General features: G+C 47.7%; 1 pseudogene; it reads left to right on the top strand.

The window, feature by feature from the left end:
* Positions 1-7,685: 7,685 nt before the first annotated feature.
* LOC132657673 (protein ABHD18-like) lies at positions 7,686-19,193 on the top strand (annotated as a pseudogene).
* Positions 19,194-19,687: the final 494 nt, after the last annotated feature.

The following is a 19,687-nucleotide window of genomic DNA, read 5'->3' as shown; positions in this document are numbered from 1 at the left end:
TGAATTTGGCGAATCCTGCTCTTTTTCACTCTTTCCTCTCTTGTGCCTCTGTACAATGCATGGCATGGGGTAAGTACCAAGAGAATTATCATTGAATGAATAGCATGTCTCCTCCATGAGCAAGAGGAATAAATAGAATCCATAGTGTGCACACCTTGCCTTACATGCAACTTGCATGTCTGATTTCAGACAGTTTTCACAAAAGCCCCTAAGATAGAGGCTCCCATTAGACCCATTTTACAGATAAGAATGCTGAGGATCAGAGGAGTTCAGCAGCTTGCCCTGAGTCACACAGCTTTGACAGCTGGAATTTAACTCCAGGCTATCTGGCTCTAGAGCCCGTGCTCACCATCATCATACTCTAGCACCCCTCACAAAAATATGAGTCTGCACAGCTTGTGTAGATGCTTGTCCTCTGAGCAAAGAGAGGAGATTGGGGTTCTGATCCCAGGCTGCCCTTTACATGTTGTACATTCAGAGGAAGGTACAAGGAAGTACATTCTCTTCTGTAAGAGGAAGTCCTATCTCTTCCTTGGACCTCAGTTTCCCCGTCCCAACAGGGAGCAGGATGGACTGGGCGGTCTCAGGAGGCCTTTCCAACTCAGACCTTCTGTGAAGTGGACATGAGCCCACATGAGCCTTCAGGGCCACAAAGATGTCTGTTAGCAGCACTGTTTCTGGTGGCTCAGTGGTAAAGAATCTGTCTGGCAAGCAGGAGATGCGAGCTCAATCCCTGGGTCAGGAAGATCCTCTGGAGAAAGAAATAGCAACCCACTCCAGTATCCTTGCCTGAGAAACCCCATGGACAGAGGAGTTTGGCAGGCTGCAGTCCAGGGGGTCCTAAGAGGAGCAAAGATTAGTGGCAGGAGGGCCCATGGGGAAGGAAGAGGTACAGACTGGGTAGGGGTTTGGGCAAACAGACCCTCTGGGCACAGGAGGAAATTAAGGCAGTCTGTTTGGAGTACAGTTTTGCAGCGTGTATCAAAAATGCAATTCCCCTTCTCGAATCTAGCAATTCCCCTTCTAAGTCTCCATCCTACCAGAATGCTCTCACCCACCCACCAAGACACACCCAAGCATCCGTGATCTCAACAGGCTGAAAACAGATGGAAGGTCCCTCCATGCAGAAGTGGTTGAATCCATCACAGACGTCGCTCCTCTGAAATCCTCTGCAGCACTTCACAAGACGGGGTGGGTGGTATGTTCTGACATGAAAAGAAGATCCTCGAAATATTGCTGAGGGAAAAAAAAAGCAAGAGCAATATATTTAATATAATCACAGGAGTCCTGGAAGAAAAACCGAGATGTGAATGTGTAAATGGGTATTGATGTAAATGCAGAGAGAAAGATCTGGAAGAATGGATCCTCTGGGGTGGAGAGCAGGCTGGGACAGGGTGTTGGCAAACACTTTCCCTTGATGCCCTCCATACTATCCCTGTACTGTATGAATTTCTTACTGTGAGGATGTATTCATATTTTCCTGCATCACTTTTAAAACAAACTAAATGATGTGAAGAAGGCTGAGCACTGAAGAATTGATGCTTTTGAACTGTGTTGTTGGAGAAGACTCTTGAGAGTCCCTTGGACTGCCAGGAGATTCAACCAGTCCATTCTGAAGGAGATCAGCCCTGGGATTTCTTTGGAAGGAATGATGCTAAAGCTGAAACTCCAGTATTTTGGCCACCTCATGCGAAGAGTTGACTCATTGGAAAAGACTCTGATGCTGGGAGGGATTGGGGGCAGGAGGAGAAGGGGACAACAGAGGATGAGATGGCTGGATGGCATCACCGACTCGATGGACATGAGTCTGAGTGAACTCCTGGAGATGGTGACGGACAGGGAGGCCTGGCTGCGATTCATGCAGTTGCAAAGAGTCGGACATGACTGAGCGACTGAACTGAACTGAACTGAAATTGCCAAAGAGAAAACAAAGCAAGAAGTGGGAGCATGGCTGGTGCCGCTTCTTTTTCTCCATGGCATTTTTTCTCACTTAGAACGTGCTGTGTGGAACTTTTTTTTGCCTTAGTTACTGTCTGTCCCCCCAGGAGAATGTCAGCCTCATGTGGGCTGGAACTTCTGCCTAGGATAAATCCAGGTATATATCAGGCACTTAAATAGTATTTGATGAATGAATGAATGGTCTTTCTATTCAATCTTCAATAGGACTGAAACCAAGAAACACAGCCGCACACCCAGCAGTGATGTGGACTTAACAAGGTCCCTTCTGAAAATAGCTTTCTCTCTTCATCCTCCCTTTTTCCTTTCCCCAGACTCCAAGACCCAGTGCAGATGCTCCTTCCAGAAGCCTTTTCCTCTCATCCAGTGATTTATTCCACAATCAGTCACTGAGCATCTGCTCCAGGCCAGGCCCTGAGCTGAGTGTTGGGGACACAGCCGTTTGCCTGGGACACAAAGAGACCTCCTGGGTCACCCAGCACAGAGCAGGAGGTAACAGCCCAGCACCAAGACACATATCCTGGTTGCAGCTACTCATTTTTATCCATATGGGATAATTCTAGTGAAAAGATAAAAGTCCATTTCTCCATAATAACAAGTCCCAAGCTAAAAAGCCAGCTGCTAATGCTGGGGTGGAAACGAAGACCAAGAAGCAGTTTAAGAAAGCAAAGCATGGGGTAAGTCAACAGGCACAAAGTTACATGAATCTAGGCAGGAAGCAGTGCTGAGTCCACCCTTGCTTCAAGTGAAAACAGGAAATAGCCAATCGCAAGACTCTGGGTGAAGGGCTCGGAAGATGGGGAAACAGCTCATCAAATGAGAAAGAAAACGAGGCAGTTTAAAGTGGCAGCACTTATTTTAGTACCATTATTCAATCATTTGGTGGCTGAGCAGTCATTGAAATGACTCTGTGATATTTCTTTTTTTTTTTTGGGGGGTGGGGCATGCCTAATGTTGTGCTCATATGATGCACCCTTCCTGAAGACATAGTGGGTGAGAGGGAAGAGCCCATAGAATAGATGTTCATAGCAGTGCTGGCTGAAACGGCAAAGAATTGGAGAATGTTTAAATGTCAAAAAAGCAAAAGCCCCTCTAAACCACTGGAGGTTCATCCACTCCATGGAATATATGCAAGCTCTAGAATACAGGTCTTATAAACTTGTGGAAAGTGCCCTCCTGATAGTACTCTATATGGAGCAAAAAGCAGGAGGCTTTTTTCCTATCTGGAAAAAAAAAGGCTGTCTGGCAAAAGAGCAACTTTAAAAACCATACATTCACAAGGACAAATGAGAGCACGGAAAGACCCTTAAAATGTGAGAGACTATAAATGAATTCTGTCCTCTATTTTTTGTTTTTTTGTTTTTTTTTTTTGGTCCTCTATTTTTTGGCTGATGCGACATTATTGTTTTGCGATTAGAAACGCTGAAATCGAAACAAAGCCAGTTAAAGCCTACTTATAACTCAGATTTAAACACTCACACACACAACGCTGAATGGAAAGGGTCTGACTGGTCCTGAGCTGAGATTTTTGGACCTTGGAGACAGAAGGATATGGAGCCAGTGCTTGAGAAACTCCCAGTTGGAGATGGGAAGGGAGAGCATCATAGCATAGCAGCAAGGCTCTGAGTGAGATGGGCACAAGAAACAATAATGTCAGTATTAAGAATAATGATGGGGATGACATCTAGCATCCATGTTGTACTGTATTAGTCAGGGTAAACTAGCATATGCAGCAGTAAGTAACAAGCCCACAATCTCAGTGGCCAAGGTCTATTGCTTATTCATGCTTGTTCATTGCAAGTTGGCTTGTTCATTGCAGAAGGAAGAGATGCTGCTTATTCTAGTTTGTAAAATACCTGGGCAAGTGAAGCAGCTTCCATCCATTCAAAAGTTGCCAGTCACTGTGCCAGAGAGAAAGAGTTCAGGGGAGTCTTACACCAGCAGCTGAATACTCTGGCCCAGGAAGTGACACCCATCTTTCCTGCAAATAGTTCATTGGCCGCAGCTACTTCTGTGCACCCAACTTCAAGGGGACAAGAAGTATAATTCTACCAAGCTTCCACAAGGCAAGGGCCAGAAATCTTTGCTAAACTATTTTTAACTGCCATCAACACGATTTCAGGTGCTGTCCAAATGCATGACATGTATTGGCACTTTTAATTCAGATAACAAGCATAAAAGGTAGGGACTGTTATCTCCATTATGAAATAGAGGAAAGTGAGGCCCAGAGAGGTGAAGTAACGTACTCAAGGTCACAGTGGACGTGTTCAAACTGGACTTTGAGTCCAGGACCCTGGATCCGGAACTGGGCCTCTTAGCTACATTACTCTACTGACTGAACTCTAAGGAAGAATAGCTCTTGGGGGCCTGGGGCCAGAAGGTGGTCTGGGGAGTGATGTTTGAGCTGATGATCAAAAAGCCTGACCATTGCCAGCATGCCACAGCCTTGAAGGATGCTCTCACACGATATCAGGTATCCAGCTTCTTGCCAAAAGTGCATAACCTGAATAGAATCAGGAGGAAACAATCAGACCCAAATGGAGGGGTGTTCTACAAAGCAGCTGTCCCGAAAGCCTCAGCCTCACTGTTGTGAAAGACAAAAGGGGCAGGGAGGGTGGGGGCGGAGGCGCTGTCTGGATTCAGGGAGACACACACATAAATGCAAGCCTTGCTTCTCGGCTGGATATTGTCTATGGACACAGTGAACGTTGAATAAGGACAGTGCCAGATAACACTATGATGTCAGTGTTAACTTTCCTAAATTTGATTATTATTCTTGGACATGTAAAGAAAGTGCCTGTGTTCAGATATCCCCTGAAATATGGAGTCGCGTGAAGGGTCCTAACCTGTACTTTCTCTCACAGGAGGCAGCAATAATCATAAGGGTGTTGCAGGCAGGGGCACCCCTTCCAGGGCCAGAGCATGGGCTCTTGTCTACTTGAAAACGAATTGTCCAAGGAGACCCATGCGCTGACCAAGCAAGAGGCTTGATTGGGAAGGCGCGCCAGGCAGAGAGCAGGAGGGTAAGGGAAACCAGGAGGACTGCTCTACCAAGTGGCTCCCAGTCTTGGGTCTTATGGTGATGGGATTAGTTTCCGGGGTGTCTCTGGACAATCATTCTGACTCAGCGTCCTTCCTGGAGACACACCCGTCACTCAGCCAAGATGGCTGCCAGCGAGGAGGATTCTGGGAGGCTCATAGGACATGTGCACTGGTGTCTCCTGTCTCCTTTTGAGCTTTCCGGAATTCTTGGGGCTCCTTACCAGGACCTCCTGTTATAAAATAACTCACACAAATGGCTACTGTGGTACCTGGTCAGGGTGGGAGTTTCAATCAGTACTTCCTCTAACAAGAATACTATACACCGATAGAAGGAGAGAGAAAGCAAAGGTAGCAGCATGTTAGCAACCAGTAAATACAGGTGGCAGTAAACAGGCATTCACTGGACATTCTTGCAACTTTATACGGAAATTTCCACTTCAAAAGAACCCCAGTGCCATCTGCCTTCTGTCCTAGTCTTGCTCTGTGTGTGCGTGTGTGTGTGCCATTCACCATCTGGTTGGTGACACGGGCCCTCCTTACCCACTGGTTGCCCCTTTGAGGACTGACTCAGTCCGCCCCAGTCTGTCTGAGCAGGTGCTGAGGGGTGTGCCCACCAAGCTCTGACCTTGTTACTTGTCACAGTGAGAGGAGGAGTTGCAAAAATCACATGGCCAGGATGGTGGAGAAAGGGGGCCAATGTTGCAAGTAATTGATCCAAAAGTGTGCAAGCCCCTGCCTCGGTCCTTATGTGTGTGTGAAGGAGTGGGCTTGTATGAAGTACACGTGCATGAGAACTGCACAAAGTGTTTGTGCTGTATGGCAGGCTCCCACACTCTGAGACCATTCGTGCCACCCTTCTGCCTTCCCAAACCCCTCTTGGAGACAGAGCCTGTGACTGGTGGCAGCTCTACCTGGAAACTCCTTGCAAAGTCCCTGCCCAGACCCAGCGCTTAGCCTGGTTGTACAATGATTAACCTCCCGTTACCCTGCTTGTCCTGGTGGCTCAGTGGTAAAGAACCCTCCCGCAATGCAGAAGATATAGGTTTGATCCCTGGGTCAGGAAGATCCCCTAGAGAAGGAAATGGCTACCCACTCCAGTATTCTTGCCTGTGAAATCCTGTGGACAGAGGAACCTGGTGGGCTATGGTCCATGGGATCACAGAAGAGTCGGATACAACTTAGCAACTAAACAACAACAGCCCTGCCTGCAGGATTGGCTCCATAATTTCTGGGGCCTGAGAAAAATGCAAACACAGAGTCCCTTACCCCAAGATTATTAAAAAAATTTAAGACAGCAACAGCAGAGCATTAAAACCGAGCATGGAGCCCTGCTAAGCATGGGTCCTGCACAGGTCACACGTTTGTGATCCTGGCCCTGCCTGCCAAGCCTCCTCTTCTGATCTGACCCTGGCTATCCCACCAGGTAGCCTCTGCTGGGTCCACCTCCATCCATTCATGCAATACAAGTTTCTTGAGTGTCCACTACACCCCCAGGGACTGTTATACTTGCTGGGGATACAGCAGTGAACAGACTGGTCCATGCCTTTATGGAGCTTACATTCTAGAGCAAGAGACAAACAAATAAGATAAATAAACATGTTCTACATCAGACATTGAGCAGGGCTATGGTGAGAAGGGCTTCCCATGTGGCTCAGTGGTAAGGTATCCACCTGCCAAGCAGGAGACATGGGTTCTATCCCTGGGTCAGGAAGATCCCCTGGAGGAGGGAATGGCAACCCACTCCAGTATTTTTGCCTGGAGAATTCCATGGACAGAGGAGCCTGGCGAGCTACAGTCCATGGGGTCGCTAAAAGTCTGACATGAACTAACGCACCTTCCTTCCCTACCATTTCTCCCTGGATCACCTCCCAAAGAATCACTTGCCCCCAAACCCTTCCCTGAGATAAGCCTCTGGGAGGCCCTTCACTAAGAGGGAAGGACCACAGGACCCGGGTGAGAGCAGAAGGTGGTTGGGAAAGCCAGGACATCACAGATGGTGAGAAGGGGTCAGACTCTGGCTACACTACAGACAGATTTCAGACAAACGGGCTGTGGGTCTGTAGACTCAAAGCACCTGTCTTCATTCACCCCTGCTTGTGTGTCTTGGTGGTGGTGGTTTAGCCGCTGAGTTGTGTCCTACTCTTGCCTCCCCGTGGACTGCAGCCCGCCAGGCTCCTCTGTCCATGGGATTCTCCAGGCAAGAATACTAGAGTGGGTTGCCATTTCCTTCTCCAAAGGATCTTCCAGACCCAGGAATCGAACCTGGGTCTCCCGCACTGCAGGCCTGACGCGGGATTTGGGAGGGTCTCCGCCTCCTGGACCAGGAGGCAGGACGAGGGCCTGGACACAGGCCCTCGGTGCCCAGCCGCCAGTCCGTGTCCTGAGGGGCGGAGGGGCTGCGGCTCGGGGAGTTAATGAGGTCCCAGGCTGCAGCGCACCCCGCTGAAAATGACAAACGAACAGCATTAGAGGCCGTTCCCACAATTACTATCAGTTGGCTGTAATATAAATATGCAAATTCCCTGGGCTTGAACTTTAACACCCTCTGTAGAGACCATTCATCTCTTTAAAGTATTAATTTAAGTTGTAAAAGGGCCCATACATCACCGCGTGTCATTTTGAAAACAAATATTAATCAATTTTACCCTCGGAATTGCGGGCGGTGGAGGCGGCCCCCCGTTACTGCGGCACCAGGCGGCGGCGGGGAGAGATTTACATATTCATCCGAGCTTACGGAAGCCGGCGATAATGCAAGAACAACCCCCGAAACTTGGGCTTCCAGACCTTATCTGCGCGCCCCGCCGCCCGGCGCTGCTTGGGCATTCGCGGCACCGCCCCGCCATGCAAATGAGCCCCGAGCTATCTGATAACCTTGAACGCCGGACCGCAAGCACGCGGGGCCGCTCCCGCTTCTCTCCTCCCAGAAACGACAAAGTATTGGGAAAAGGTTGGGTTCGCCCGCCCTCCCCAAGCAGTGGAGGAACTACTCTGGCTTGTGGGGTGCTGGTTAGGACTGGTAAGGGCGCAAAGTTTTCCCTTCCGCCAGTCTTAGAACTAGAAACAGCAGGAGGGGCTGTTTCTAGTTCTAAGAAACAGAACTTCGACACTGCCTTCAGCAGTGGGCAGTATCTCATGGGTGGGCTTCTTCTGGGGACAGAAAAGGGCTGCGGAGTCCTGGAGTCCTGGGTTTCAGCACTGATTCTGTGTGTCCATGCTGTATAACCTTGCATGGGTTGATTTGGCATCTCTGAGCCGCAGTTATATCATCTGAAAATTGAACCCGGCTGGCTGCTAAAGATACCAACTCACAGAGTGGCTGTCAAGATTAGAAATTATCTCCCAGAAGCACCTAGCACAGGAATGGATATATAGTCAGCGCTCAAACTGCATTATCAACAAGTGTTATTATCCTCAATTATTGTCACCTCCCCATCAGCCTCTGCTTCCACTTCTCCATCCTTGCCTTGGAAGTGGGTGTAGAGGGACAGGAGCCCCCTCATCCCCAACTTCCACAGTCTAAGATCTCCAGCCACCTGCCTGAATATCAGCCACTTCTTTACCAAAAAAGACAGGGCCCCCACAAACTCCCTTGAGTGAAATGCCGGGCTTGGTGAAAAGATACCGACTCCCCCCGACCAAGGCTCTGACCCACCTCGGCTTCCCCAAGGAGATAGCGCTGTTCCTCCAGGCAACCTCCTGAGGCGGGGGCTTGCGGGCACGTAAGGACCCCCATCAGCTCGAGGCTGCCGCTGTTCCCCGGCCCAGCCAGAAGAGGGCGCATCACACCTGGACAGGTGTAGGAAAGGGAGCCTACACTTGTCCCCTCTTCCCTTTCCAAGGTGTCCCTCAGTGGCCTGCACACGTGTGTGGGCACCGACTGCATCGCGTGAGTTTACACGCACATTCTGGCACAAAGGACATCCAATGTGTGATCCACCTCCGTATCACACCCCAGAAAATCCCACCTCCCTTCACCCGCCCACCTACAAGGCTGGAACTCACTGGGTGGAACTCCGCACAGCCCAGGTATTCTCTAGGGAATGTTATATTGACCAGTAAGTATTTTCCACCGCCCTCTGGGAATGTTGCTTATCAGCCAACATCAGACATTCTCTGGGGGAGCTGAAGATGCTGGCTCAGGTGAGGAAGAGGACAGGCTCCCTACCCTCTTCCCTCTGCAATAGAAGCTTATTGCATCACTTCTAAGCCAGGGCAGGATTCGGGCTCACTCAGGGGTTCAATGAAACTCCCACCTCACAGGTGTATCTGAACCACTCCAAGCATGTAACACACATGGATGTTGAGTCACACGTAAGCATGTGCACATTTACACGCTGAGCCATGCGTGTGCATATTGAACCACACACACACATATATGCACTTGCACATGTTTGTGTTGGCCCACATGTAAGTGTGCCCACATTTGTGTTGGAGGCTTCCCTAGTGGCTCAAACACTAAGGGATCTGCCTGCAATGCCAGAGACCCAGGTTCAATCCCTGGTTCGGGAAGATCCCCTGGAGAAGGAAACGGCAGCCCACTCCAGTGTTCTTGCCTGGAGAATCCCATGGACAGAGGAGCCTGGCGTGTCCCAGTCCATGGCGTCACCAAGAGTTGGACACGACTGAGACCGAGTCTCAGTCTCACGACCCTCACGTGTAAACGCTGAGTCTGCATGTGCTTAGGTGTGTGTTGAAGCACAGGGAAGTGAATGGACATGGGCATGTTGGTCTGTGAGAACAGGTCCAAAGAATGACAATCAGAGATAATGACAGGAAAAAATTAAGCACAGTCAGAAGCCAAAAAATAAAAAGAAATTCTTGTTCAAAACACTCTACATTCAAATTTTGAATTCACCACCCATCCATCCCACAAATATTTATAAGGATCTAGTAAATTTCAGGTAAACATCCACTCAGGATTTCCAAGAGCTGTGTTATGAGGAGCAGAGTAGGCAGCTAGAGTTTTCATCAAACCTGAGGAGGAGTTCTAGGCTATAAATAAAAGTATGTTTTGATAAAGTCAGGAAATCACAAGCACATCCTTTAACCTCTGCCCTGAAACTTTGAAATTAACCTGGTTATCCCCTGTTACTTAATGAAATCTCAGGATTTTGGAAGACAGTGATAATACTGAGGTGAAAAATTCCAGAAAAGAGGTTTTGTTTTATTGTTTAAGGACAACATAGGTTTTTTGTTTTTGTTTTTCTAAATGCAACATTGAAATAAGTCATCCTCTGCCAGGAAATCTATCTACAGACACAAGCCATATTTCCACACAGGCCCAGTGTCCCTTGTCAGTAGATCTCCAAGTTCCTGGAAGTGAATTACCTGATAAGCTGGACAGCAAGGATAGTGACCTTGGACAAGTTACTTATGGAGCTTCCACTTCCTCACCTGTAAAACAGGGATAGCATCAGTACCTGTCTCACAGCATTGTTGTGAGGATAAAACCTGCCTCAAACGGACCCTGGTACGTGACAAGAACTCAACAATATTAATGTCAACTGTCATTCATCACCATCATCATCCTTAATCAGAACCAGCAGATATTTTATTTTATCAATGGAGTGGGGTTTCTCAATTTATTTCAATTCAGCGCCAACACTAAAAGTTAAAACAGATGACCTAAAAATTCAGAATTCCAGGGATTTCTCTGGTGGCCCAGTGGTTAAGACTCAATGCTTCCACTGACTGCAGGGGGCACGGGTTCAGTCCCTGGTCAGAGAACTAAGGTTCTGCATGCCGCAGGTTGTGGCCAAAAAATGAATTCAGGATTCCAGTTCCTCTGTAAAAATCTAAACCTCTAGGTCTGACAGGCTAGCATTCACCCCGGCAATACACAAGCTGCTGGTGACTGAGTTGTGGCGGTGCCCTCCAGCCTGCCACAGTCCCCTCCCAGCCCACTAGCTCATCTCCACTGCTGCTTGGCGCCAGTGTGAACCGGAGTATAAGAGCCCCAACATCCTGCTCACTTCCCATCTACTGAAGACGGGAAGAGCAAGACCACAGCAGGGCCCTAGAAGGCAAGGGCACCCACCCAACCCCTGGCCAAGAACCCTTTCCACCCTCCCCTCCTAAATTTCCTGGACCACAAAACCAGAGGGAGACTGAAATCTCAGCTCGGGTTTTTCCAAGCTCTAAGAGACAGATTCCCTCCACTCCTCAGAATAATGAGATTTCCAAAGATGGATAGGGCCATGAGTTTAGGGTGGAGCTGGGGTTGTTACAGGAGTATGTGGCTTGTCTGGGCTTTAATGTTTTTGCCTGTCTTGCGCATTCTTTTGCATCTAACGTATTACCAATATTAAGGCAAAGTCAATCTATTAGACGATTACACGAGGGAGCCCAGCTGCTACCATGAGGCCAATGAAGTTATGACAGCAGGGCCCGGGAGGAATCAAAGCTGAGTAAAACCTGTCGAGGTTGCTGACAAATGATGATAAAGTGATCGCTCGTGCCAGCGCTCAATGGGAATTGACAAGGTGAGCCTCCTCACCTAATGAACAGATGCAACCCTTGCTTTCGATGAAATGCATGGCAAGTTTAATCTCCGTGAGCATCAAAAGAAATTTGCTCCCACGTTTAGAAAGGACACAGACACGTGGGTGGGAGGCATGGCCTTCGTAGAAGGGACCCCAGTGTGTGATGTCGGGGTAGCAGCAGAGGTGCTGGGGGCTTCCCCATATGCAGTATCCCCCATGCACCTGCCTAAAAATTAGGCCACTGCCCACCTGTCCTGCTCCCAGAACAGACACTTGGGCTCAGATGGCACCTACGTCACAGGGACCCGAACTGCTCAGAGAGCGATTGTCTCCATGACTCCTATTAAATGTACTCAGTTCTGGGTTCTTATAAAGTAATGTCAGTAACAGAACAATACCAGCCTGCCAGACAAGACACATTAGAGGAACAAGGCGGATGGTGAGGGGGTGGGGGGAGACACCCCCCACCACCAACCCTCGGAATACAATGCACCAGCTGCACATTAATAAATATGTAATGTTTGATTAGAAATATGTATAGTATTTTTCCCTCCCCAAATGCCGGTTCGCCCTCAGGCGGAAGACGGGATCTGGCCCACTCTGACGGGTTTCTTTCTTGCTTGCTTTGAAAATACAAACTCAAATGTTTTCCTGTCCCAGCTGTTTCCCATTGTTGCTGTTTATCAGCTTGAAGGATGAACAGTGGAATAAAAAAAACAGGCTTGCATTTCAAATGTGCCAGTCAGTCACTCCATTGTTCAAAGAAGAAAGCTTAATTGTCTGTGCTGGCAAACTTATTTTTGGTGAATGTCCAGGTTTTAAGAAAAGCTATTCAGCTGTGCAATTTGTTTAATACATGCAGAGAAAAGCATATAAAATCACACGTTTTCTGGAAAAAAATGAAATACGGGGAAAAGAGGAATTTTGGGGAAAGAACAAGTCATACATTGAAGTTTTCCAACTTGCCTGCACTGGGTATAGTTTTGTTCTTCTAGGGAAGTCTTAGTGACCTAAACCCCACCTTCCCCGCCAATTACACCAACTTCTGTTGGAACACTTTCTGCTTTCTAGGAGTGAATGAGGTACAGACACAGCCCGCAATGCTCCTGACTCATCTAGAAAGTTGATTCTGGAGCCCTCTCCAGATAAAACTTCGGTGAGAAAAGATTTCTGTGGATAAGGTTGCGTGCGTGCATGCTAAGTCACTTCAGTTGTGTCCAACTCTTTGAGACCCTATGGACTGTAGCCTGCCAAGCTCTTCTGTGCATGGGGAGTCTCCAGGCAAGAATACTAGAGCGAGTTGCCATGCCCTCCTTCAAGGGATCTTCCCAACTGAGGGATCAAACCTGCGTCTCCTGTAGCTCCTGCACTGCAGGCAGATTGTTTACCACTGAGCCACCAGGGAAGCCCATGGATAAGGTCACTTATGCCCAAAGCAGATGAAGCCCTATCACTACAGCTCAGCCAGACCCTGTCCAGCGGGCACACAGGCACCCCCTCTAGGGGCTGGCAGAATCTATAGTTGCCTGTGGAGAGAACCCACCCTGTCTCAAACAGAAATGCCATTTACAAGCAGCACAGTCTTCTGCTTGGGTGGAAATTTCTCAGCTTATCTTCCAGAGGAACCTGGCCCTGAGAGGCTTTCACATTAAAGATGGATGCCAGGGATAGGAGAGTGGTTAGAGCATCAGAATCGGCAGGAAGACCTTCTGCGTCCCTTCCAGACCCAGTGTCTAAGATACTGTTTCAAAGGTGTAGATGACTGATGTGTGAATGGAGGATGGAAGAGTTGATGGAGTTGAGGGGATACCAAGGAATTAGGGGAAAGGGCCTCAAAGTAGGTGGAAATAAGAGCCAGTGTCACAGCTTAACCAGAGGGTGGCAGAATTACCCATCTCAGTCTTTCTCTTCCCAAATTTGACCTCAGCAACGTTTTTTTATTCTAGAAAGGTATGTGCCAAACCAGAAGAGGTAAGAGATGCAGGTTCAATCCCTGGCTGTGGAAGATTCCCTGGAGGAGGGCATGGCAACCCACTCCAGTATTCTTGCCTGGAGAATATCATGGACAGAGGAGCCTGGCGGGCTACAGTCCGTGGGTCACAAAGAGCTGGACATGACTGAAGCAGCTTAGCACACTTGCATAGTACAGACATAAGTATCATTACAGCCCAATTCAGTACAATGTCCCCAGAATTTCTGAACATGCCATTTTTATGCCAGGTGTCAGTCACAGCCACCACATGAGGTCAGTGTCACCGTGACCTCTGAAGAAAAAGAAGGGCTCCAAAGGGAGGCAGTGTTCCCAGGGTTTCACAGCTTACAAGAAGTCACAGGAGGATTTGAACCCAGATCTTCTGGGTCCTGGACCTCCTGGGTCTGTGAAGAAAGTCACAGGTGGAAAAGATCAACCAGATCCCACTCAAGTTCTCCTGCCTTGCCTCCTGAGAAACCTGTACGCAGGTCAGGGAGCAACAGTTAGAACTGCACATGGAACAACAGACTGGTTCCAAATAGGAAAAGGAGTCCGTCAAGGCTGTATATTGTCACCCTGCTTATTTAACTCATATGCAGAGTACATCACAAGAAACCCTGGGCTGGAGGAAACACAAGCTGGAATCAAGATTGCCGGGAGAAATATCAGTAACCTCAGATATGTAGATGACACCACCTTTATGGCAGAAAGTGAAGAAGAACTAAAGAGCCTCTTGATGAAAGTAAAAGAGGAGAGTGAAAAAGTTGGCTTAAAGCTCAACATTCAGAAAATGAAGATCATGACATCTGGTCCCATCACTTCATGGGAAATAGATGGGGAAACAGTGGAAACAGTGTCACACTTTATTTTTCTGGGCTCCAAAATCACTGCAGATGGTGACTGCAGCCATGAAATTAAAAGACGCTTGCCCCTTGGAAGGAAAGTTATGACCAACCTAGATAGCATATTCAAAAGCAGAGACATTACTTTGTCAACAAAGGTCCATCTAATCAAGGCTATGGTTTTTCCAGTGCTCAGGTATGGATGTGAGAGTTGGACTATAAAGAAAGCTGAGTGCTGAAGAATTGCTGCTTTTGAACTGTGGTGTTGGAGAATACTCTTGGGAGTCCCTTGGACTGCAAAGAGATTCAGCCAGTCCATCCTAAAGGAGATCAGTCCTGGGTGTTCATTGGAAGGACTGATGTTGAAGCTGAAACTCCAATATTTTGGCCACCTGATGTGAAGAGCTGACTCATTTGAAAAGACCCTGATGCTGGGAAAGATTGAGGGCAGGAGGAGAAGGGGATGACAGAGGATGAAATGGTTGGATGGCATCACCAACTCAATGGACATGAGTTTGGGAAAACTCTGGGAGTTGGTGATGGACAGGGAGGCCTGGCATGCTGCAGTTCATGGGGTTACAAAGAGTCGGACACAACTGAGCGACTGAACTGAACTGAACCCAAGTTCTCCAGCTTCCAAACCAGCACCCCGTTCAGAGTGGCTAAGGACTGGCTGGGGGCAGTGCCTGTGGGCTGCCCCTCTGATCCAAGGGCTGGCTTCCAGTGCAACACAGGAAGCCTCCTTCCCTGTCTGGCCCCCTCTTATGCTCCTCACAGTAATGATTCGTTTCTCGCCAGAAACCCTTGGCTCCTCTCTGCAACCATCTCTCTCTCCCCATGGTAACCTCACATCTTGGCTCTCACAAAATACAGAAAGAGTCAACGAGAATACGGCTCATCCTCTACCATCAAACCTGCAGGCACACCTACACCTCTGCCTGCCCTTGACCCATGCTGCCTGTCTGAAATCAACCCCGACCTTTGAGCTCAGCCCCTCAAGGTGCCCAGGGGACTGCACTGCATCAGTCATCACTGCTTCCCTGCATCTTCACCTTTCCCTGCTCCGTTGCCACCATGATAGCATATCTCAGGGTCTTCTGAGTTAAGAAAAATGAACACACAAAACAACAAGATCCGGGAGACACATCAAGCTTTCCTGTCTCCCTGCCCTCCTGCCTCTAATCCCTGAAAAGTCATATTTTAGAAAGATGGTGATGATAACCCTGTAGGCAAGACAGCAAAAGAGACACAGATGTATAGAACAGTCTTTTGGACTCTGTGGGAGAGGGAGAGGGTGGGATGATTTGGGGGAATGGCATGGAAACATGTATAATATCATATAAGAAACGAATCGCCAGTCCAGGTTCGATACAGGATCCTTGGGGCTGGTGCACAGGGATGGCCCTGAGGGATGGTACGGGGAGGGAGGTGGGAGGGGGGCTCAGGAAGAGGAACACGTGTACTCCTGTGGCGGATTCATGTTGATGTGTGGCAAAACCAATACAATATTGCAAAGTAATTAGCCTCCAATTAAAATAAATAAGTTTAAATTAAAATAAAAAATAAAATAAAATAATAAAAAGAAAGAGTGGGGCTTCCCTGGTGGCTCATTGGTAAAGAATCTATCTACCTGACGATGCAGGAGACACTGGTTCGATCCCTGATCCAGGAGGACCCCACATGACGCCAAGCAGCTAAGCCCCAGTGCCACAACCATAGAGCCTGTGCTCTAGAGCCTGGGATCCGCAACCACTGAAGCTCAAGTGCTCTCGAGCTGGTGCCCTGCCGTGGAAGAATCCTCCGCAATGAGTGCTCTCGAGCTGGTGCCCTGCCGCTAGAGAGCAGCCTCCGCTTGCCTCAGCCGGAGAAATACCTGTGCAACAAAGACCCAGCTCAGCCAATAATTGCCTAATTAATTAAACTATAAAAAAAGAAAAAGGAAGAGCGAGTCCATCACTAGGTTGGACAAACAAGAACGTGTCTACAACTCTAGAAGACGAGAGGCAGACCATGTAGGGTGGAGAGGAGTGGGCAAATCCTCAGTGAAAAGCACCATAGCCGGAGCCGCTGAGGCAGGGGACGAGAGACCCAAAGGAGCCTCGGGTTCAGAGGAAACAAGCGCCGAAAGCCAGGGGCGGAGTGATCAGGAGAGAAGTTAGAATTAGCACGCTCGGAACCTGCATTGGAGCCAGTGGAGCCCACCTGTCCCTGTACAGTATCTAGAAGGCTGCAGCGGCATTTCAGGTCAAAACGCAGGGACTGCACGCGCAGAATGTGAACCGACTTCCACAGGCAGTCTCACCCTCTGATCTGCCAAGGGGAGGTATAGTCACCTTCACTCAGGAGCTAGAGACATTTCACCAAACCCAAAGAATCTTGTCCTGACAAAAGTACAATCCCAGAAACCCTCCAGTTCATTCACAATGAAAACCAAAAAGATAAAATAGCTGAGACTAAAGCTACCAAGAAATGTTCAGGACCTATGAGAAGAAAACTATAAAAATTTACTGTGGGACATAAAAGGAGACCTAAATAAGTGGAAAGGCACAACCATGGACTGGATGGGAACACTCAATATTGTAAAGATGTCAGGCCTCCTCCAATTAAACTGTAAATTCACTACCATCCCAATCACTACCCCTACAGGAATTTTTATGGAACTAGATGAGCCCAAACTGAACTTCATTTGAAAGAGAAAACGCAAGAGAATAACCAGGAAAAGCCTGAAAAGGAAACCAAATTGTTTGGGCATTTGTTCTACCAAATATGAAAACAGACCATGAAGTATTCAAAAGAGCATGAAGCAGATAGGATTAGACAAACCAAAGAAAGAGAATAGAAAGTCCAGAAATGTACACATGAATATAGAGAAAATCAGGAAAATGATGGAGTTTTCAAATGAATGAGATATGATATCAGGTTCTTCATTTGAAGGAGGAAAAAAGTCAGATCCCTACCTCACATCATGTATAAAAGCAAACTCTTACCAGATTAAGACATGAAAGACAAATGCAGAAAAGCATTAGGCAATACCACGTGTTGTATTTGATGTGAATTAGAATGACCCAATTCTAATTGTAATTCAAAACTGAGTACCTCTCACTTCTCAGTTCCTGGGGAGACTGTTGTCACTGCCTTTGGGGCTCAGGAGGACGGCGAGTCCCAGGAGCCTAGGGAGCCGCGGGGCTGGGAGTCTCTGCCAGCTGGACGGCAGGCGTCCGCCAAGCGGCCACTGAATGTTTGTTTGCTACTGATGGGTGTGACAAGTTAGATATTCTATACCAGAGACTGCTCCTTACAAAACTTTTTATCAGAGGATGGGGAAGGCCAGAGGATCTCAAAAGGCTCTTTGAATTCAGAAAGATTATTGGAAATCGAGAAAGATGTCAGAATCTGGTTTCAAGAGATTATCCAGTGTACATCGATAAGATTGAAGAGCAATCAGATTGTAAGATCCTAGATGGACACTTTGTTTCCCCCATGGCCCATTATGCGCCTGATATCATGCCAATTGAATCTGTTACTGCTAGGTTCCAATTTATTGTGCCTAAAGAGTGGAACAGCAAATACAGACCTGTATGCATTCATCTTGCTGGAACAGGAGATCATCATTACTGGAGACTTCAAACACTAACGGCTCGTCCTATGATTAAAGAAGCCCGAATGGCCTCTTTGCTGTTAGAAAACCCTTATTATGGCTGCAGGAAACCCAAGGACCAGATAAGGTCCAGCTTAAAAAACATGTCTGACCTTTTTGTGATGGGAGGAGCTCTTGTTTTAGAATCTGCAGCTCTCTTGCACTGGCTACAGAGAGAGGCTTATGGACCTCTAGGAATGACCGGAATATCCATGGGAGGACACAGGGCTTCCTTAGCTGTATCCAACTGGCCTAAGCCCATGCCATTGATTCCATGTCTGTCTTGGTCCACAGCATCTGGGGTCTTCAATACAGGCATGCTAAGTAAATCAATTAATTGGAGGGAACTAGAAAAGCAATATTATACACAGACAGTTTATGAAGAAGAAATTATTCACATGCTTGAATACTGTGGAAAAGGTTCTTTTAAAATGGGACAAGAGTTCGTGAAATGCTTCCCTAGCAGTGCAGACAAGCTAACTAACCTTGATCTGGCTTCTAGAACTTTAAATTTAGATGTGACGGACCAAGTTATGTCCCGAAAACCCATTGAGTGCCATAAATCTAGTAAAACACCTATCAGTGCCACATCAGAAGGGCTCTTATTACAAGATGCCTCCAAGATGGACTGCTTCAATCACACACTTTCAACCAACAAAAGTAGCTACACAAGCTGCAGTCCTCAGTCATGCCACCTACTCAGTAAAGAACAAAGGAGAAAGGATCTTCAGAAAGAATCTTTAATATTTATGAAAGGAGTTACGGAGGAATGTACTCAGTTCCAGTTGACCCAAGCCTCATCATAGAAGATGCCTATATTCCACAACAGGAGTTTAGAGTCTACAAGAGATTTGGCCTGGTTGTGAAATCGGATATCTAGAAGGGGGTCATATTAGTACTTATCTTTTTTAAACAAGGACTCTTCAGGTGAGCCATCTATGATGCATTTGAATGCTTCCTCCATAAATACACCAACTAATGGGATCACTGTATGTAGCCAGTGGAGCCATCATGTTTCTTACAAAAGGAGGTTCATTCTTTGACGATGTGAAGAACAAGCAGACAGCACTAGACACTCTGCTGCTGCTGCTGCTAAGTCACTTCAGTCGTGTCCGACTCTGTGCGACCCCATAGACAGCAGCCCACCAGGCTCCCCTGTCCCTGGGATTCTCCAGGCAAGAACACCGGAGTGGGTTGCCATTTCCTTCTCCAATACTGTACACTCTACCTGCTGTCAACTGAGCCTGGAATTCAGTATTACAAATCAGTCAACTCTTATCTTTAAATACATTTGAATACAGACACAATTGAGCGACTTCAATTTCATTTTCATGCATGGGAGAAGGAAATGGCAACCCACTCCAGTGTTCTTGCCTGGAGAATCCCAGGGTCGGGGGAGCCTGGTAGGCTGCCGTCTCTGGGATCGCACAGAGTCAGACACGACTGAAGTGACTTAGCAGCAGTAGCAGCAGAATGACCCAATGGACTGTAGCCCATCAGGCTCCTCTGTCCATGGGATTCTCCAGGCAAGAATACTGGGAGTGGGTTGCCATGCCCTCCTCCAGAGCATCTTCCTGACCCAGGGATCAAACCCGTGTCTCTTACGTCTCCTGCATTGGCAGGCAGGTTCTTTACCACATTCTTTACCACAGAATGATGTCATTTTGAAATCATGTAATATAAAAAATTCTACACACAAAATTTGAAATTGCCCTCATGTGAAACAATTGTATGGTCAGGCCACTCAAGATGTCTG

The sequence above is a fragment of the Ovis aries genome, chromosome 14, assembly GCF_016772045.2.
Source record: "Ovis aries strain OAR_USU_Benz2616 breed Rambouillet chromosome 14, ARS-UI_Ramb_v3.0, whole genome shotgun sequence".
Lineage (NCBI taxonomy): Eukaryota > Metazoa > Chordata > Mammalia > Artiodactyla > Bovidae > Ovis > Ovis aries.
Note: the sequence above shows the minus strand (reverse complement) of the source record. Positions and strands in the feature narration are given on the sequence as shown.